The sequence below is a fragment of the Poromitra crassiceps genome (assembly GCF_964638095.1).
Source record: "Poromitra crassiceps genome assembly, chromosome: 6".
Taxonomy (NCBI): domain Eukaryota; kingdom Metazoa; phylum Chordata; class Actinopteri; order Beryciformes; family Melamphaidae; genus Poromitra; species Poromitra crassiceps.
The window spans coordinates 11,446,012-11,452,299 of NC_139627.1; the positions used below are offsets into that span (position 1 = coordinate 11,446,012).

At 43.6% G+C, this 6,288-nt stretch overlaps 1 protein-coding gene across 1 annotated transcript in view; it reads right to left on the reverse strand.

Annotated features, from left to right (window-relative positions):
* The window catches only part of sh3bp2 (SH3-domain binding protein 2), a 51,913-nt gene extending 47,240 nt beyond the window's left edge, over positions 1 to 4,673 (reverse strand). The window contains exon 1 of the mRNA XM_083638072.1: positions 4,628 to 4,673. The gene's annotated coding sequence lies outside the window, so the exon portion shown is untranslated. The remainder of the gene's footprint in view (positions 1 to 4,627) is intronic.
* Between the last annotated feature and the right edge of the window lie 1,615 nt (positions 4,674 to 6,288).

Genomic DNA, 6,288 nt, shown 5'->3' on the forward strand with positions numbered 1-6,288 from the left:
GAGTAAATGGCTTTCTTTCTAGTGTTCTTATGTCTTCTACTGGTTCACCACAAGGGTGTGTTCTTTCTGCCCTGTTGTTCATCTTGTACACCAATGGTTGTGTGAGCCATCATGGGTTAAGACAGATCTTCAAATTTGCAGATGACTCTGTGATAGTGAGTCTTCTCAAAAATTATGAGACTGGTCATGGCACAATTGTGGATGATTTTTTACAGTGGTGTGACAATTATTTTCTTAACACGTTGACTGCCACTGACGTATATATACGTTAAAAAAAAACAATTTTTTTTTTGACGGTGCTACGTGGATCAATGCCCCCCGCGTCTCCTATGGAGATATTGGAAGTATTGAATGTGTATAATCTATTTTACCGACCAGCTAGGTGGCGACGGTGCCCTCCCGACAGAGAGAAAGTCAACCAAAAGCAGCCGCCTCCCGCGGCTGCTTCCTCCATTCTCAAGGAAATGGCTTGCCGATTTTACAGTCATCAGTCACCAGACTCGCCGCTCTCGGGCCGCGCCAGCAGCAGCACACGGGGGATTGCAAATTTGCATAAGCCTAGAGTCGCACGGGGCTTCATCGGGGCTCTCAAACCCAAGAGACGAGTGAGACCTATCCACACTCGCTGCCAGGGAGGGAGGCTGCTCAAACTCGCTGCCAGGGAGGGAGGCTGCTCGAACTCGCTGCAGCAGCAGCAGCAGCAGACCACTCGCTTGTGACAAACGCAGGCTGAAAGCCACTAGACACGCCCACGGAGGGAGGAGTTGAAGGAGAGGGCGTTCGGAACTATATTGTTTGGATGTCTGATCTCTCACTGATGCCAAAAATAAATGGTTAAAGTGACTGTTCTGCCTGTTTGATTGAATTTCACAAAACTGCGATTATCTCAGCTTTCACTCTCAGACAGCTGAAACCATGCTGTACTCAACGGCTAATATCTACATAACTACTAACTCTACAAACTAACTCTTTTAGACAGAGAAAGCACACATTCTATTAGTACTTTTCTGAACTTTGTGTTCACAAACTCCAAGCAGAAAAGAATCCTCGGCTCTTTTAAAATGAGCCAGAATCCTCAAAAAACGGCCTGGCAGAAGCTACCTACAGCAAAAAAAAAACGGCTGGCAGTCAATGTGTTAAACTTAACATGTCAAAAACAAAAGAAATGTCAATTGACTTTCGCAGACGGGCTCCCGTCCCCCCATCACCTACCCTTATAAACGGGGAACAGGTAGAAGTGGTCAGCCAGTACAAATATCCGGGGACAATTCCGGATGACAAACTGAGTTTTGAGCATAATGTGAAGGCAATTGTAAAGAAAAGCCATCAGCGGTTGTTCTTTTTAAGGAAGCTAAGAAGTTTTAACGTAGACAAGTCACTTTTGAAAATGTTCTATTCTTCTTGTATTGAGTCAGTCCTCACCTTTGCATTTATTTGTTGGTTTGGGAACCTAAACTTGACAAACAAGAACATGCTAAAGAAAATTGTCAGGACGAGCTCCAAAATCACCGGCTGTAACTTGAATGACCTCTGTCTTCTATATAAGAAGAGGGTTCTTAAGAAGGCTCAGGGTGTCCTGCGTGACCCACAGCACCCTCTTTACCCTGAGTTTTCCCTCCTTCCTTCTGGGCGCAGGTATAGGATGCCCCGCTGTTGCAGGAACAGATACAGCCATTCTTTTGTTCCTGAGGCTATTCGCTGTCTGAACTGTTGAATTGAATAGTAGCCTACTTCATGCCCCCTTTTCTGTTTTAACTTACATGGTTTCCTGTGCTTTTAAACGCACTATGTTTTAAGACATCCCTACTTTTGACTGTTTAAAAAAAAAAAATTGTTATGCTGCATATGAATTGCCCCAGGGGGGATAAATAAAGATTTACTCTACTCTATCATATCACTGTGTATTGCCTGTACCTCCTATATCATATCACTGTGTACTGCCTGTACCTCCTACCTCATATCACTGTGTACTGTCTGTACCTCATTATCTCATATCACTGTGTACTGCCTGTACCTCCTACCTCATATCACTGTGTACTGTCTGTACCTCATTATCTCATATCACTGTGTACTGCCTGTACCTCCTATATCTCTGATCTGGGGAGGGGATAGACTCTCATAGGCCGATGCGATGCATATGCAGTGGGCAGCCATTACCTTTCACCTGACAGCGAAGAGTTTCACCGGCAGAACGTAGCACATGGGAGGATCACGCTATTCCCCCAGTCCCCCCCCCCCCTTCTCCGAACAGGCACCCCGACTGACCAGAGGAGGCACTAGTGTGACCCTTGTGATAGTGGCGAGGGAATAGACCGCTACTTTTACTGTATACACCTTGTACACCTTATACCTTATCAGTGTTGGGCAAGTTACTTTCAAAATGTAATATACTACATATTACTAGTTACTTCCATTTGAAAGTAATAAGTTACTTTACAATATTACTGTCTGTGTAGAGTAACTCGTTACTTATTACACTACTCTTGCATTATTTTGACCAAAACATCAGCAGCAGCAGAATGACATCGCCGCCCCGGAACCATCCCGAAAAGTAATTTCCACCGCCTTGAAGTCAGTCAATCCAAAATTCTAAATGTTATTCTTTTCCTTTGTTATTGTCATCTATAGTGGTTATTTGCATAAAAACACACAGTTTGATTAGGAAATGATTGTATATTTTATGAATATGTGCTTTGATTTAAAAACAAATTAACTCAATTTGTAACTTGAGTTACTTGACAAAGTAACTGATATAATATTACTGAAATCCTATAAGTAATAAGTTATATTACTAAGTTACTGCTAAAAGTAATATATTACATGTAATATGTTACTTTTGTAATGAGTTACCCCCAACACTGTACCTTATACATACATGCTTGCATATCTTGTATACACACTATACACCACAGAGAAGGTCACAGCAGTGACCAAACCTGACTCCAGGATTTGGGAGAATGGAGTGAATCTGCTGCGTCTCAGCTGAATGGGACTCTCTTGAACTGAGGAACCAGGGTTCAAGCTCGTGTGTCATGTGACCACGCTGTGGCGGGGAGCGTGAGAAAGAGCGCCTCCCTGTGGCGATCACTAGAGCAGCACGTCATTATTTATCATTAATATTACCGTACACATCCTGTCAATCAATGTTCATCTCTGTTTTGGGAGTGTTTCTTCCTGACTGAAAGAGCACTTCACCTTTCCCCAAAGAGGCAGTTTGCTGCTGAGGAAGGACGCATAAAGTGTCACTTCCTAAAATATCAATTGAATGACAATAATAAATGTGCTATATAAGCTCATAACAACTTCTGTAACTGATGCAACAGTGACCACTTTTGGCTAAATGAGGTACCAGTGTATTCTGTCAGTCTTCGTGAACCTGTCCTGCCTCTGTAAGACTGTGGTGAAACAAAAGACCTCTATTGTATCTGATGAAGATTTCTGTGTATTTGTTTGATTTCTTAGTTAATCCATCTGGATATAATCAACAAGTGTTTTCTGGCACATTTAGAGAAAGCACGCACACGCACACGCGCACACGCACACGCACACACACACACAGACACACACATTGCAAAACATATTCACATAATTATGGTGTGATTTTTTGTTGTTCTTCAAATTCCTCGTATATGCAATCTGATTCATCTGTAATCTGATGACCTATACAGTGGCCATAAAAGTAATTCTGATTCTGATTTGGCAGCGATTTGTACAAAAGGTTTTTTAGAAGACTAACAGTATTGATTTAATGTGGTAATTTAATTATTATTAATAATTTTAATTTTGATTAAAGTGGTATTTTGACACACATTTCTCCTTCAACAAATATTGCACCTCCTTGCGATTTTGAAAATCGCAGTATTTATCATCAACTCTGCTTAATTATTGCCACACAGAAAGCAGAATGAACACTCCTCAAAGAGCTTAACCCAACTTTACGTGCATCTAATCAAGACAACGAGACAACGAGAAGCATACGGCGCTGTACAGCACTAGCATCTTGCTAGCGTAATTGCATGCATGGCTCCACAGAAGGCAGCCTTGCGATGCTGCCTTCAGAGTAAACAGACTTTATGTGCCTCTCGCCACTAACTAGACAATAAAAGAGATGTGTGCCGCTCGAAGCCGCCGAGAGCTTCTCAGGGCTTCACACACAGATGAGTTCAAAGCTCTGCTTCAAGCAGATGTACGGATAGAAACGTCGTCCATACGTCGCCCCACTAGAGCATCAACAACACAATCAATGACACAAAAAGTGAAGCTGCAACACACAGACAGCTTTAGCTGTGAAGCCCCTCCCTCTCCCTGTATGTTGAACACTTATCCATTAAAAAGCCCCTCCCTCTCCCTGTATGTTGAACACTTATCCATTCAGAAACTGTGAATAAACAGCCTAGATGCACGTTTTGTGGAAGTAACCCTGCATGTGAAAGAGTTCAGTGCAGTGAAGTGGAATGACACTCACCCCCTCACACATAATAGAGTTAGTTGCAAGCTGTGGAGAGCAAACCCTCTCTCAAGAAACAAACTTAGCATCCATCGCTTTAATAATAGTCTATAAAAGCCAAAGTGTCCATGAGCGTATGTTTTGAATTAGCTTACAAATGAGTTTTAGGAGAAGACTCACCCATAGAGTGCTGCTGAATCAGCTGTGTAGCTCGTCTGTCTGCGTCTCTGTCATCAGTGGTTAGCCGCCCGTGCCGTGCAGAGCTCCACTCCAGCCCCACTCACTTCCTGGCCTGCAGGCTCCTCATGACACCCAGACCCAGCCCTCCCACCACAAGAGAAGCTGCTACAGTGAGAGACAGACAGACAGAGAGACAGACAGACAGAGAGACAGACAGACAGACAGACAGACAGACAGACAGACAGACAGACAGACAGACAGAGAGACCGACAGACAGACAGGCAGACAGACAGAGAGACAGACAGAGAGACAGACAGACAGACAGACAGACAGACAGACAGACAGACAGACAGACAGACAGACAGACAGACAGGCAGACAGGCAGACAGACAGACAGACAGACAGGCAGACAGGCAGGCAGACAGACAGACAGACAGACAGACAGACAGACAGACAGACAGACAGGCAGGCAGATAGACAGGCAGACAGACAGACAGACAGGCAGAGAAAATAAACACATTTTAATTCCCAGCATGAACAGTCAAGTAGTTTCTAATCATGATCAGTATGTTTTGTTGTGTTATGAGGGATTCAAGCAAGAATCCTCCTGTTTAAATATTTCACTTACTGTATGACTGCAGCCCAAACATCCTGACTATCAATTCCCTTTTAAAGTGTAGATGGACCCCTCCTTTTAAAGTGTAGATGGACCCCTCCTTTTAAAGTGTAGATGGGCCCCTCCTTTTAAAGTGTAGATGGACCCCTCCTTTTAAAGTGTAGATGGACCCCTCCTTTTAAAGTGTAGATGGACCCCTCCTTTTAAAGTGTAGATGGCCAACTCCTTTTAAAGTGTAGATGGACCCCTCCTTTTAAAGTGTAGATGGACCCCTCCTTTTAAAGTGTAGATGGGACCCTCCTTTTAAAGTGTAGATGGACCCCTCCTTTTAAAGTGTAGATGGACCCCTCCTTTTAAAGTGTAGATGGACCCCTCCTTTTAAAGTGTAGATGGACCCCTCCTTTTAAAGTGTAGATGGGACCCTCCTTTTAAAGTGTAGATCGCCACTCCTTTTAAAGTGTAGATGGACCCCTCCTTTTAAAGTGTAGAGGGACCCCCCTTTTAAAGTGTAGATGTGCCCCTCCTTTTAAATGGACCCCTCCTTTTAAAGTGTAGATGGACCCTCCTTTTAAAGTGTAGATGGACCCCTCCTTTTAAAGTGTAGATGGACCCCTCCTTTTAAAGTGTAGATGGACCCCTCCTTTTAAAGTGTAGATGGACCCCCTTTTAAAGTGTAGATGGACCACTCCTTTTAAAGTGTAGATAGACCACTCCTTTTAAAGTGTAGATGGACCCTCCTTTTAAAGTGTAGATGGACCCCTCCTTTTAAAGTGTAGATGGGCCCCTCCTTTTAAAGTGTAGATGGGCCCCTCCTTTTAAAGTGTAGATGGGCCCCTCCTTTTAAAGTGTAGATGGGCCCCTCCTTTTAAAGTGTAGATGGGACCCTCCTTTTAAAGTGTAGATGGCCAACTCCTTTTAAAGTGTAGATGGACCCTCCTTTTAAAGTGTAGATGGACCCTGCGTGCGCTGCTGGTTGCAGCTTCTTGCTGGTCTTGATTTGCTGCTGGTGGGCATCGGATATTCTGGCTTGCGTTTGCCAATCCTG